This window comes from Aythya marila (genome assembly GCF_965140915.1).
Source record: "Aythya marila genome assembly, chromosome: 2".
Classification (NCBI taxonomy): domain Eukaryota; kingdom Metazoa; phylum Chordata; class Aves; order Anseriformes; family Anatidae; genus Aythya; species Aythya marila.
The window spans coordinates 62,481,993-62,497,970 of NC_139043.1; positions in this window are offsets into that span (position 1 = coordinate 62,481,993).

The window sequence follows — 15,978 nt, forward strand, 5'->3', positions numbered from 1 at the left end:
TTTTGGCTATTCCCTCCCTCTTGAGTCTCAAGCATGCTCTTCATGCTGCTGTGTCCATAGGGACGGGCCATGTAGCCAGCTCTGAATGTCACTGGTGGTGGTGAGGCACCCACAAAACACCTTCCCTAGCGTTTAGCCAGCAGGCATTTGCTGGAAATAAATGCATGTGCCCTGATTAGCACATCAAATCCTGGAAAGATGGATGCACATCTGTGACAGGCAGGATCCAAACCATTTTAGCTGCATGTACAAGCAGCTGGATCACAGCATCACCATGCACCCACAAAGTGTGTGTGTGGGGTGAGCAGCTCCCCCACACCCCAAGCACAGATGGGGTCTTTCTCCCTGTGCCTTCCCAGAGGTTTCTGGTGGGGCTCCAAGCTCAGAAATGTCCTAGTGATGGGGCTGAACCCCAACTTCCACTCTATTGCTAATTCCAGCAGGTGACTGCGGCTCTCAGGTAGTTTTTGTGGTGACCAAGGAAAACTAACGCACTGCTGAAATGGTGGAGACAAGGAACATCGATTGACCCACTGGCAGCTAGAAAATGTATGGAAGGTGCTTATTTAACATGAGGTTACAGAGTATTCCCTGTATTGCCCTCATTTGATGGGTATTTTGCCCGTTACTGAGATATTAGCATAAAACTAAACTTGTCATCAGAAGGAAAGCATGCCAGGATGCCAAGCCTTATTCTGAATTAAAACTGCAGAGAAACACATGGAATATAGACCTTCAGTATGACATTATTTTACATTTATGCAGGACAGGACCGCCTGTATACCTTGATGGCTAGAGGGATTTTGACATTTTTAAAACAAAAATCACAGATTAAAAAAAAAAAAAAAAAAAGCAAGCCAAAATGCAAATACAGCTACAGCTGCGATTCTGGTCCTGTTTCTCTATAAACACAAAACAGCACAAACTAAGTTTCTAAAAGTAGTAAAAAGATCACCTGTTAAAACTGACCATCTTACTTTTCAATACAAAAACATTAAATCAACTTTGCGCATAACAGGTATACAGCCATTCATGTCAGCTTAACATGCCAGCTCCTTCTTCACTCTCCCCATTTCACATGATTGTATTCCACTGAAAAGTATATACAGTTGTGCTAGCTTCTGTTATACTGGGAGCATGAACACTTTTTACTAAAATTTTATCTTCTTCCTAACAGCAGTTTCCAGTGGACAGTAACAGCAGCTTTGCACAACCACCTGGAAGTGACCTAATGGTATAATTTCAGACCCATTCTATCCAGTTTATATTGTGTTTCTTCCAGCTTTTTTAATACATGTCCTGCTGGATAAATACACTGTCACTTACATTTTATTCCCTTTTCCTACAGGTTTTAAAACAAAAACCTCAAACCAGAAAAGGATCACTACTTACTTTCCTTACCTGAGCCACACAAAAACAACTGGTGTTGCAATACCAGCAATTACCAGCAGCCATACCCTTTTTTCTGCACGTTGTTATTCTTGGTGCATGCTAACTGCTGGACTAAACTTTGCCCAACAGGGTTTCCATCTCACATAATGATCTTTAGCTCTGTTCCCTTTTTCCATTTTTTTTTTTTGTTCTCCTCATTAACAAGTAATCACACCCAGTATCTGCACTCTCTCAAACACAGAAATATTCATATTTTGGCACAAAGTCATGTACCTGGTTATCCCAGCTAGTCTTTTCTGGATTTGAATGCATAAAATTTCTGCTGTCTGATGCTTTGTGGTTGCAATCTAACATTGAAAATGCCCCATGGGGAACTTATTTCTTTTACTGTAGCTTTGTTTACTTGTTTATTGAACAGAATTAGTTTAATTGTTAGCTATTCAGATTTATAAGTTACACTGATATAAATAATTCCCTAGCCAAATGGCAGAGAGAAACCCTGAGGAGCTGGGCTTTGGTGAGATTAGATCAGTTTTGCATTAACTGTTTTAGAGCATTTGATCAAAGCGCAGCCAGCAAACTCCCCCAAACACACCCAACCCTCTTGCTCACTATAATCCAGCCTGCTTCAGTGAACCATGGGAGTGGTGGTTGTACACATCTCAAACAATAACTTGAAGTTACCAGCTCAGTGTGCCTGTGTAAAACTTTTTGCACAAAGAGAGCTGCGGTTTGAACAAGGTGACTCCAAAAACTGGGAAAATAAAATACTGCCAAAGCAACAGGGCTGCTTCTTCTCTCACTTAAAGTTTCAGGATGACTAAATCAGGCTTTCCTCACAGCATTATTCTTCAAAACACAGATCAGAAGTTCTGTGTGCTGCCTTTTGGCTATCTTCTTGCACCTCTCTGCTCCTTTCGCATAACAGCATGGTTTAGTCTGCTCTTTACCTACTCACCGTAAAACTGCCCTCCCCAGACTGGGTGGGAATGTTCCACTGAAGAGTAACTCTTCCTAGTGCTACTTTTCTGCTTTTACAGAAACTACAACAGAAAAAGACACTAAGGTGATGGCACATTTTCCCTGGCCCCGCTGAAAATAAACGAGAGCCTTTGCACCTACACTGGCAGAACCACATCCAGGCATCATTCTGTGGGTGCTGCTTTCTTTTCCACAGGGAGCACTCCTCCAATTCTCCTATTCCTGCTCCTGTTGTAGTGGCACCATGAGTTTTTGCAGTCTAGGACCAGGGAAGGTGAGGGACAATTACCTTTAAACACATAAAACACAAGCCTGACGCATTTACATCTGCAGCAATCAGGAGCAGCATCCCTGAAATAGCAGAAAGGGTGAGGGAGAAGCAGATGCATAGCCCTACATATTGACTGCACTGCCCTACCCTACATGTGTGTGTGTATGAACATGCCCAGCTGGAGCTTCTGTGGTATTTGAAAGGACAGTAAACCCTGAAGAGCCTGAATGTTCACAGGGGAGCTTATCAGTTGTTGATGAGGCCCTGTCCAGCCTTACAGACAGCCAGTTTCCTTCTGTGCTGGGGCACTAGTTAGCTGTGGAGCCAGCAGAAAGGTGATAAGCTGCGGAGAAGATTTTTTAGGAGTCTTGCCTATCTTTCACACCAAGTGGCCAGAGCACATTTTCCACAGTTGCCACTTACAGATAGGCCAGCTGCTCTCGGATAAGGTTGAGAAAGAAATAGGAAAATGGGTTCCAGTTACCTTCCTCTCACAGTCCCGGAGGAATCTGAGGTTAGGCCTGACTTTCATATATTTTTTTCCCCATTTAAATATATAAATCTCCCCCAGCTTACGGCTGCGCCAGACAAGGTAGCTATGGAGTCAGCTCCGAGCAAGAGACAGATTTCAGACAGGCTATCAGTAATTCGCTGCCTGCAACTGCCAGGCAGGAAAAGGCTGCAAGCTCTGCCAGTTGATACCAAACACCTCAGCTACACAGGGCTGTGAAAATTTTTCAACCTCCCTCACCTCCCCAAGGGAAAAGGCATTCTTGCCAAATTAACCTTTTGCCAAACTGCGAGCGACTCTTTTAGGGCTGGGTGCTGAGGCACGGCCGATATCTTCACACCACTGGGAAGTGACACACGAGGCCCAGCTCCAGGACAGAGCAGCCCCATCCCTCGCTCCCCGGGCTGTTTCTTTAGATACCGTGAGAAATGCAAATAGGCAGCGGCCGAGGTTGGCGTTCAGGGGAGATAACGCGAGGAAACTCCATGGGGGGGCTCGAGCTGATGTCGGAGGTTGCTGTATCTTCATCTGCAAATCTTGCTCTGAATGTTTGACCTCCTTGCAATTGCTAGAGGCACAGCAGAGCGTTATCCCCGTCACACCTTTCCAGGGCTGCAGACGTACAGATAGGTTAACACATTTTACCCTCAACTTCTGACGGTGACCAGAGTCACCTCATGTTACTTGCTTATATTTCTGTTGGGTGTTCCCCTTGGGACATTGTCATTAGCACATAACAATACACAATAACTGTAAATCTGACATCCTAGTTGACTGCAGTGATTTTGCATCAGGCAGGCAGGAAGGTTTCTGAGAGAAAAACTCCACAAACTGCAACATCATGTCAGCTCCTGTCAGCATTTAAACAAGATGTCCTCATTACTGCCTTCCTCCAAAGAGCCTCCAAACACAAGAAAGATTTGAGAAAAAGACTACGTGATGTTTCAAAGATTCAGCTAAATCTTTGCTGCTCTAAGGCAGAAATGTGAAATAATAAAGAATCCCGTATTTGAGTGCTGCTCTGCCAACCCTTTTGAGTGCTGCCAGCATTTTGGGGGCATCATGTTAATAAGGAAGTGACTGAAGGGGGGGAAAAAGGATTTCAAAAGTTTCATTCTCCATCCAAACTATCCCTGGAGCCCAAGACCTACTTTTTCAAGCTGCCTGCATACCTCTGTTGCAAGCAAGTGTTGATATCTTCCAATTCATGAAAGCCTGAATCAAACACCTTTAAGCAGAGCTCCTCTTCCTGCAAGTTGCTGTGTCCATTTTGCCTTGCTGATGCACAGTTGTTGCCAGTCCCCAGCACAAGGCCTGAACGGAGACCTGCTGCCCACTCCACTGCCTGTTTCCCTCTGTTTTCCTTCCCGTGTCAGGACAAACATGACAAAGGTGTTCACGTTGTTCACCCTCCTTACAAAATGCTCTCCCTCACCAAAGCGCTGCCGCAGATGCGTGGCTCCCTGCTGCTGCCCTCAGCATCCTGGCAAGTGTTGGGGCAAAACCACAGCCCTGGGAAAGGTATGAGCCACCCATGCCCAGCAAGGTGTGGGGGGTGAGCTCATCATTAATGGATTGATTTTTTGGTTATCTCTGAGCTTCTCAGCATCTGCCTCCTTCAGTACGCCCTGAAGTGATGTGTTTCTGTGTGGCAGAAAATGTGCTTGCACGGGGCTCACACAGCGCCAGGCACAAGGCAGCCTTGATGGATACCAGAAAATAGCACTGCTTTGGCAGCAAAGACCAAATGAAACCAAGCACTTGGGGTTTTGTAAATTGGGTTTGGCCCTGCTTTTTGGCATCACTCCCTCCTTCCGGCTTGCTTGCCTGCCCTCTGCAGGCCTCCAGCCCACAAAGGGAGGGGAAAATGGGATTATTTCTGTTTTCCTCCCGTGCAGGAGCCCAGTGCTTTCCACATAGCCTTACAGCCCCAAAACGGGCTTCTCCTGCTCAGGCAGGCACCACGGGATGCTGCCAGCATCCTCCCGGGCTGGCACCAACGGTAGCTGAGGCAGCTTCACCCCATGATGCTTGAGACATTTCACAGAGACATGCTCCTCCTCGGCAAAGTGATAATGCTTCTAATTAGCGCTGAGACCTCCCAAAAGGGCTGTCGGGGGGCAGAGGAGAGATGAGGGGAACAGAGGTGGCTCGGCCACTGTGCTCCCAGCAGTAACAAGGCGCTGGGGCTGGAACGAGTCGAAGCTGGGAGATAAGAGAGGGCAAGAGCGGAATATTTTGCTGACAGAAAAGAAATATACATGGGACTAACCTCTAGTGCCAGTGATATTTTAATCTCATTGGTAGGGAGCTGCTCTTTGGGGACAACAGAATTAACTTGGTGTTTTTGGTGTCTTTTCCCGGTGGATCAGCAGAGCGGCACGCTTGCTCTGCTGCATGCCACCCCAGCATTGGAGGCAGACAATATTCCCTGATCTAGCAGTCAGGAATACATGAAAGAAGACGAAACTTGGTGCCTGTTATCCCCTCAGGGTAACTTATGTTTGTACCCCTGGTAGCCACAGTGAAGTAGCTCCTGACCCCTGTGCTGCAAAGAAGGGGAAAACAAGCCTACAGGCTCCCAGTCCTCCTTAGTATAGGCAATAAATGAGGCACCCATACGGCTGAGTTGCTGCATCTCCTGCTCCCTGCAGATGCCAGAAAATGGCATTCCTGAGGTTTTCCCTCTGCAAATAGAAATCCACCAGGTGCTGTTCCTTGCAGTGCCTCGATGATGTCCTTGTGCAGCATTTCAGTGACAGAGATAAGAGATCGGCACCAGCTTCTCTTACAACAGGCCTGCAAACCCCTTCCCCAACACAAAACCATGTTATCCTACAAGCCATTTTTTTCTACCCCAGAGATTTTCCTAATTCCTATCTTATACCTGATAATGAAATAGCTCAAAACATAGGCTGCAGGAAAGAGGAAGACTTAGACTAAATTCATGCCACTTTCTACAGATCTTAATCTGACAACTGTCCTAGCAATTATAAAAGGTAGCTGTATAAGAAATGTAGGCATTGTGCCTGGGATAGCTGCCTGAATTAGGCCTCGGAGAGTTGAAGCATCTCAGTTCACAGGTGGTAGGAGCAATTCAGAAAACCTCTTCTACATCATGGCCAGCAGAGCGATCTCAGTGCCTACTGCTGTCACCCAGTTCAGCCCATATGCCTAAGTGCAATATTCACATGGAATATTCACCTACCACAGCTAGATTAATTCCCATTATTAATCAAAAAGGAAGAAATATATTATTCTGTTCTGGTTTAATCTCTGGAACATCAAAGGGTGGCCCAGGGGAAGAAAAAAAAATAATAAAACAATTTAAAAAAAGCTGTTCAATTCATGCTTTGCAAGGTAAAGAAACTAAGCCTCAAGACATGCTACTTTAATTTGTCAGCATACTACTGCTGAGAGCTTTCACTATAAAGAGCCTCCAGTGTGGTCCAAAACAATAACAGGGTATTTGTCAGGCAGGAAGAAAATCCAGAGTTTCATTATGTTGAGGGACACCAAAAAAAAAAAAAAAAAAAAAAAAAAAAAGAGAGAGAGAGAAAAAAAAGAAAACTGGAGAACAGACAGTGGAAAAAAACACATTAATGCAGCCTTGTAGCAGAGGTCTGCCAATTTCAGAGTGAAAAACAAAAGGACTGTAACCTATACTGGATAATATCAGAAACTATAGTAAAAAAAAAAAAGGTTAAAAGAAATCATCCCTTCCTACCACATATTTATTGTTTGCCTTTGTTTAGACTTAAAAGCCTAAGGGCTCATTTTTTTTCCTCTTGATCAGTAGTTTGGGGGATTTTTTGTCATCATTTGGTACAAGATGTTGTTTTTCTTCAAAGAGCTGAAGTGGACTTCAGTGCAGAATGAAGATGTTGGTCACTCCAGGAGACAAAATTCCAAATGAATATGCAAACAGTGTGAGTGGAAAAAAGTCCCAATGAGACCACTCCAGCAACAGAGACGTGCACAGGCTCCCTCATAAAATGTGACAATCAATATAACAAAAATTAAATTCCTGCCAGCCCTCTGATAGATGTTGTACATGCCATGCCTGGATATTTCCTCTTCTTCCTCTCTGCCTTAAGAAGGGACATTGAGCAAAACATTAAGCTCAGCCTGTCAACAAAGATTCACTGGCTTGTTGACAAAGTCTACCAATTGCCAGCAGCACAATCACAGAGAGACAGCAAAGTCGGTAGCATAAGAGTTGCTCAAGAAAGCATCACTCGGACTGCTGGGGCCTCACCATTGTGTGTGTGTGCCAAAACTACCAGCTAATTGAGGTGGGAAACGACTTCTCAAGAAGACGGACACTCCTCCTGATCTTGATTAACTCCCTTCGTATTGTGGTTTACAGAAATATATCAGCGTTCTCCATCAATATGCCAGCAAGTCTTTTCTCCAACATATTTCAGCTTGCCACTTGGCCTTTCACTGTGGATAGGTGCTGCCACAGCTGATATAGCTTCTGCATGACATCAGGGAGCAGTGCTACCTCTTTCAGCTGGTGCTGACCTTCCCCCTTGGCAATAAAAATGAAGCAAGACAGCAACTTCAAAAACGATGGCATCCTGCAATAGCCATAGAAGATGTGGATTTGGAAGTGAATACTTTTCCTGTGTCTTCAAATCCTCCTTGGGACTGAGAGCAGTTGTAAAAAAGAAACATCAGAGACAATGTCATTGAAAAATATCGCTGTTTCATTGAACCCACCTCTATGGGCATTCATTGTCAAGAACAATTGCAACACTCTAGCTTTTAAAATTATTATTTTCTTGAAATCAATAGTGGTGTTAGGATATCTCAGTAGGAGACACTTGCATTGCACTCAAAACCAAAGCAAATACAAGATGGAAAGCAGTCACTAGGGCAGCCTGAAGGAGAAGGAGCTGGGGCTTACAGCTGACCATGGGCTACTTAGAAAGCAGTGCTGCACGCTCCTGCTGAGACATCCCTGTTTGGAGTACAGCATTACTCAAGTGCTTGTACTCGCTACAAGGCTCAACTATCTCAAGACTTCACAGCTCTGCAGGCAAAATATATTTACAGTTACAAAACTGCTTGAATGAAGGAGAAAAGGGGTCCAGGATGGGGAAAGGCATGCTGAAGGTCATTCTCTTAAAACTCTTCTGCCTTTAGACACTTCCGCATACCTTCCTTTCCTAGTGCACCTTCTTCTTTCTGGACCAACGTGTTCCTCTGCTGCCCCTGCTGCAGTTCAGGGGGAGGCTAGCAGTCTGCTCCAAGAAGAGATGGGGACTGAGGAGTCTACAAGAGGGCACAGAGGTATCAGCAGGGGCTAGAAAACATGGCTTTGAAGAAAAGGTCAAAGGAATCAAAACATCTGCTGTCTAGGTTTAAAGAGACACAGAAAAGGGATATTTAATTTTCTCATTGCTTATCAGAATTGATGAAATAGATTAAATACAAAAAAGAAGAATGGCAACTAAATCCATACATTACTCAGATTCCTAATAAGCTTGTGACTATAACATATATTGGTTTCATGTTGGGTTGTCAGCAGAATGGCTCCTTATGGATATTCAGTCTTGTTTCTTTGGGAAAGACCTCCTTTTACTGTGTCTCTGTACAGCACCTAATTCAGTAAGACCCTGATCCAAAATGAAAGTCTGCAGGCAACAGTATGGAAGACCACTTAAGAAAAGCTAGCTAGCTTAAAATAGCTGCAATAATTTGCAGGCAACATTCTACTTGCTTCATCTGTCATTTGAGCATCACTAAGTCTACATAATGTTCAAGACTCAAAAGAAAAGCAGCCTCAAAAATCCACATTTGCTTTTTTCCATTACCCTGGAATTTAGGCAGTTGGCATTTGAGCTTTATACATACACATATGCCAGATCATTCAAAGAGATAAAGATCTACCAAAAAGCCTCAGCTAACATGCAAACAGCTAGTAAGCTAAATATTTTTTTTTTTTGCTGTTTAAATATATATATATAGTATGTTCAGCAAACTAAAACTCCTTCCCATTTCTAACTGCAGCTATATAGCTAAATACTAAACTTTTGCCACCTTCACTACTACAGAGTCATGTCTTCCAGTTGTACCATAGGAGATACAACTATTTTTTCTCCTTCCTTCCCCAAGATGAGGACATACATGCAATTGGGTTTGCATGAAAGACATCTGCTGCAGTGCTCCACATGCTAACATTACTGAGAGAAGCATGCAGAGAAACATTAGCACACAAGCAGTGCACATGAAAACCCAATGGAAAGGCTTCTACTCTGAACATTTCATAATATATTTTCATAGTGGATAAATTAAGAGGTAAACTTCTCTGAGCTTTTCAGAGTAATTTTGTTGCCAGTAACACCTTAGGTGGGATTTTTTAATTATTATTATTATTTCTTAATGCAAGTATTCCTGAACGGCTTGCCTTCTTGTAGGTGACATAGCAAAAAGGTGCATAAATGATCATCTCTGGTCAATTTATAACCTTGTTGATCTGCATAAACAGACAGGAAATTTCTCACTTTGGAGAAGGACGAAACCAACTCGAATTGATTGTGGATCAGCCTGCAAATGCTGACTTTTTTTTTTTTTTTTAAAGATAGGATGGGTTAATTTCCCAGTTCTACACAATTTATCTGTGCTGAGCTGGAAGAGTGTTGAGTGGGAAAGGGTTTCATTGTCCACTAGGGCCTTATGGCTCTTCAACACCCACAACTTCTGCCTCATGTCAAAGAAAAGCAAATAGGTTTATTAAATAGCTGTCAGGCCAAATGAGGCTGTACAGAGAACAAACAGAAGGGAAATTGGATTAGAGGCAGAGTACATGCCACACTAAACAAGGGTACAGATTTACAGCTTTCTGTGTGCAACTGCACAAAGAACTTTGGAGACCAGTTTTGGGGAGGGGGAGCCAAAGTCTGGGGAAGGGGCAGCCCCGGCAGGGCAGGAGCTGGGCTCCTCAATAGCTGGGAGGGCAGAGGTAAGGGTACCCCTGCTCTTCCAAGCTCCTGGCTGTATTTCTCCAGCAGCCAGCCTTGGTTTCCCAGTAAATGATTCTCCAGAATATCCTTTCAGCATGTAAATAGAAAGCTGCTATTTCCTGCTCCCTCTCTGCACTGAAAAAGAAAGTCATTGTTCGAGGTCGGCTTGTTTTTCAAGCCTCAGTTTGGGTGCTAATCCAGCCCTTGTCACGATAGCCATGACGAGCTGTCTTTGATGCCACAGTCATCCCGCTCAAGGCTGCTTGGGGCAGATTTGCCTCACACACGAGCCATTGCACCCTGAAATGCACGGCTGTGTTCGGACCCCACAGCAGGGGCTGCCCATGGAGAGGGATTCGCACTCAAAGATTTATGGCAATAACACAGAATTACTGCATACCCTGGCTGCCCACTTCCCCCAGGGAAGATGCCTTCACCCTGACCTTCCCCAGCCTAAATAACACCATCAAGCCCATCACAGGCAATAAGAGGGAAAAGGATTCACAGCAGAGCCACAGAGAATTAAACTTTCCCTGATAAAAGCTTTGGCTCACAAGCAGGCTCAGAGAGGTTGGACTCTTTTGCAAATGACTGATAGTTATTCCCAAGAAGACCCTGGCCAAACTCTCACTGCGGTGGAGGAAGTGCCAAAATATTTTCAGTTGTTTTTAGCTAGAAGAAAAGGGAAGAAAATCACAGATGTACTCATCAAAGGGACTGCTTGCACTGGTAAGGTCAGAAGGATCACAATGCACCAAGTGATGCAAGGAGTTAAGCAATTTGGGCTCAACAGCTGCAGACCTCAGTTACATGTGCAATAACTGGAACTGACTTCTACCTGTGTTGCTATAGCAGACTGAACTTTTGAGTGAGCAAACTACACCATCTCATTCAGAGCACAGTTACACACACACCTTCAAAACCTATGTTTATCTCCTCCAGCTGAGACAGAAATCAAAGGTCTACACCCCAGGTGTTTCTCCACACTGAGGTCCAAGTTCACATACTTCTCAGGCCTTCGCCTCAGCAACCCACATCCAAACCCAAGCAGACAAGATGGGTTTTCTTGACAACTCTCTCCCATCACAGCACCATCATTTCAAGAGCACACCATTTTGCAAGGGCAGAAACCCTTCAGTGGTCTCCACACCATTACAGTTCACCCCAGTCTCTGTAACAGTGCAGCTAAACGCACTGCTTGGCTGGGCACTGACCAGAATATTTGCCTCACAAGTGTGCTTACAAACAATATTTTCTATAGTCTGAATTGAATGGCACTTGGATTTCTCCTGATCTGCTAGCATCTACTAGTAGAGTTTGTACAGTCCTCAGAAAAAGTAAGAAAACATGGGCAGATGGACATATAGGGTGAATTTTCTAAAACATGTTGTCACAATTTAGTTTTACATTTGAATATATTGCTTCTCAGCCAAAAGAATATTCCTACCTCTTTCCATCAGGAATGTGCATTAAGTGTGAGCATGTGCAACCCTGTACTTTCCTGCAAATTTCCAATTTGCCTTTTTCCTAGTGACTGTATCTTTCCATGTCTTCATTTGTGTAGCTTGAATTTGTGCATCATCCTCAGAGTTGTAGGCATATAGTGGCTGGTGGGTTTTCACTTATCCCACACAGGGATAAGTATCTGAAGGATCATTTGTCTTCAGATCAGCGTATATTTGGAGTTATTCTTGACTTACATTACAGGATTTTTCACTCTGAAGAGCATTCATGAAATCTGGCCCTGTGTACTAAATACATCGTCTTCTACGGCACACAGACACCTTGACATGATGCTGCAAGAAGGGCCTTCACTCCATGCATGGTCCTTCTACCATGTTCTCAAACCCAAGCTCATCAAAGTCTGAAAGGTTTAATATAGCTTAACAAGACACAAGTTTATCCATTTTCAGTCATCTACATTCATCATCCAAGATCTAAACCTTGGCTCTTGCACTCCAACAGAAATCTTGAAGTCTAACAAATTAACCAGCTAAATTCTTTGATAACGACTGTATTAGCATCTGTAAGATTATGGTTGAAAGTTATGCATTTTTATGAGGAAGCTTCCAAATATTTTCACAGGTAGAGCAAGACAGGCTATATTCAAGAGAGTTTTTTTAATTTTCTTTTATTTCATTTTTAAGGGGAGAAGTGCAATCAGAAAGATTGTTTCACACTGGTTCTTAAACCCCTGATATCTCAAGGTCATAGCCTGCAAACACCGTTACAATTTGACTGCTTGGGTTGGATCAAGACCTGTGTTCTTGCTGACTGAAACAAGAACTGGTCTTTAGGTCCTCAAGCAGACACAATGAGCTTATAGGCCAACTAATAAGCCCATTCTAAGGATAACCAGGCCACCTGAAGGATCTTGCTAGCCCAGACCCGAGTGGGACTACCCAAGTAACATGGCAACATTCTTCCCTCTGCCTGGAAGCACCCCAGTCATCCGATCTCACAGTCAGCCTTGGCAGCCTCCCTGCAGCGCTGTGCCAGAGCGAGGGATAGAGCCAGGCAGGAGATGCTGTACGCCCAGCCCCCAGGGTGATGCTGGCATGCTCAGAGCAAGGGGACAGCAACCTGTCATCCCCAGCCCATTATCTGCCCTCCGAGTGACAGGCGCCTGTCAGCAGCAGCGAGGCAGAGTGGTGGAAAGTGCTGATCTCCTGGTCCGGGGAAGGCTCCTGCAATGCACTGAGCGGCTTGGGCTTATTGCAGAGGCAAGGTATTAGCTGCCTGTATTTCAGGCATGGGTGGGTGCCTCTCTGAGTTTAGTAGGTGCTGTCATAAAACACAAAATTTAATGTTGCAGTCACAAAGCCCCAAATCAGCAGTGTGCAGTGAGGACGGTGTGGTATGATGGAAAGAGAGCCCAGGCAAAAGCTGTCCTGGGTACAGCCCAAGGGTCAGCAGCTAGTTTTGGTTATAGGAAGTCACATTTCTTTCATCCAAACACGAAAACACAAAAGCTCCTCTCCTTCTCCCCACCCATTCAGCAGGAGCTGATGCTACTGTTACCAGAGAGCAGCTGGAAGTTTCCCTGCTGTACCACAGGAATTGGAAGCGAAAGGATGATTTTGAAGGCATTTTTGCAATGATTCAGTCACTCTGTTTTGGGATGTGCTTAATTTTATGGTCATATTACATGCTGATAGATCTTACTTTTTTATATTACTAACAGAAAGCATCAGTATCTCACTCATGAATTATCTAAACCATTTCAGCTCACTGGATAATGAAACATAAATTAAAGGGGGAGCTGATTAGAAGCCTGCTTGTAAAATATTGCACATGTGCCAGCATGGGCAAAAGAGCATTTCAGCCAAAAGTTGTAGGCTTTAGCTTGTTTGCTTGAAATAACATGGCTAGAACTACATGCACGTGAAGCGTTAAGTATGTGTTCCCGGGCAGCACACACAGGTACTAGCTGGAAAGTAGGCCAGTACAGGGGTAGAAGATTGTCCCAAGAGTGCAGATGTATACATACCTTCTTTGGGGTTGAGAACAGGAGAAGTCTGTGTTTGTTTATAACAAGAAAGATTTTGAGAAAGTTTGACCACTGGTAAAACTGTTTCCTCATCATCAGTAGTGACACTTATCCAGTGTATTAGGAGAAAATTTAAGCCTACTTAAGCTTCAACAGAAAATGGGTTAGGTTAATAGAGGGCCCTATTGAAAATGCCACCCATTATGCATACACTAATAGTGAATTAGCGACCGCGACAGTCAAATCACAATAAATCAAATAATGACACAAACAGCAATAAATCTTGTATCATGCATCATTATGAGCTTTAAGTCTGGCGTTAAGCAGAAAATGTACTTAATTGAGATCGCAACAGAGCTTTCCTCAGAAGCCACAAAACTGATACTATTAGCATTACAAAACCAGTCTGTGTGGAAGAGGCCTTGCTTTTTCTATATGAATTAAAAAAAAAAAAAAAAAAAGGCAGATAAATGTGCCATTAAGTTACTTTGTGGCTTTGCCTGACCAGAGATTTTGCCTTGGGCAAGTTTCCTGCACAATCAGGCACGTGACAGGCCTGCAGACAAAAATGTTACGCTAGATATGTAGAGCAGATTTGACCGATTAACATATACTACAACATATAAGCAGCTATTAAAGTGTTTGCATCGCGGTAGAAGCAGCAGATTGATGTTCTTCCAAAACAAGCTTTAGAAGATGTCCAGTTTCTGGTAAAAGTACAGCAAAGAAAAAACAGCCAAACCGCCAGAACCCATTGACAGCCTAAAGCAACCAACCAAACCCAACCAGCTGGCTGGAGACAGCTGAGTTTCAATGATCTGTGAAATTACCAAAGCAATGAAATGGAAGCAAGTGAAAAGAACATGGACCACAAGTAAAAATCCTGCAGAAAATTAAGGACAGCTCTGCATTAGCAGGTGGTAACACTGCAATAGAAAGGGATCTGCAGAGCCTAGCAAGGGGTGGAGAGAGCCCAATTTCCACACCACGTGTGGCTTAGGGGGTGCTTCATCCTGCTTTCCCAGGGTCAACACCCATCAGCTGGAGGGCATCAGGCACATCTTCAGCTTCCTTTCCACCCAGAAGAAATGCTTTGTGACCTTCTGGATTGCCCCACAACACAAACCAAAGTGTGCTAAGTGGGGACACGTGGGAGAAGGACTTCAAAAGCACTTCTGCCCCACACTAACGTGCTAATGTAGATGCAGCCTAGCTTGTCTAGAAGTATACCTGCATTAGAGAAATTCTCTATTCACATTTCATAACATGACATTTTTCTTTCTCCAATGTATCTTCTCTTAAAGATTGTATGGATCACAGTATTCTACAATAGATACTACAAAAAAATCACCTTGGTGTTAATCTTCACAACAATACCCAAGTCAAACAAGCTGGAGAGAGCAGATTCTATCATTACATCTTTCAGAAAAAAAGACATAATCACTCAATTTCAGCACATCTGGGAGCTGGACTGGTGCACAACCCAGGCAGACAGGACAAACCAAGCTGCCGCACAGCACGGATGCACACACCCAAGATTTACCACCCAGAGCTCAGAGCATTCTTCCTACCAAACACACACACAGAGGTTTGCCCATCATGCTAACCAGAGCACCTGCACTGGTTTGCCATTTTCATGGCATCTTTGAAATAAAACACAAGGAAATCATCCAAAACCAGTAACAGAAAATATCTGTGATCACCTCATGGCAAGCAAAATTATTTCACTCTACTAGAAGTCACGTCTCCCCCCCCCACGCACACCTCACACACCTTTTTTTTTTTTTTTTTTTTTCCTAAAGAGGGACACTTTTTGAGTGAGAAGTAGTTTTAAAGAAGCACTGGGCCAAACTTTGCAACTTGCAGCCTACAGGTTCTTTAATAGGATTGTAGCAGTCTGTTATTTCATACCAGTTTCTACATTTCACGTAGATGCTACCAGACAAGGCAGCACCATTTCACACCATTTCCCCTAAGCAGCCAGACTGTTAGCACACCCAGAAGTCTAAACCCATACCCCAGAACTGCTGAAAATGAGACCATGCAAGCTACACTCAGCTCTCTTACAAGTTTTAGAGCAATTTGCTAGTCCCATGGCACTGAGAAGATTTAATACTCTGCTAAACCATCTGAATGTCTGTAAGGCGGTACTGGCATGCAGACCTACTCTATTTGCACCTGCAAATAGAGGGTAGGCTGTGGGTCACTGAGGAGGGATAAGCCTTCACACCAAACTGCTCTGAAACCTCTCTCCTAACCCAGTGATGGGGGAGTTTATTTCAAAACAGCTTCATTTTCTTTAGTATTATCTCAACCTACCTGCCCCCACAGACTAGATACTGCTTCAACTTTTATATGTCCA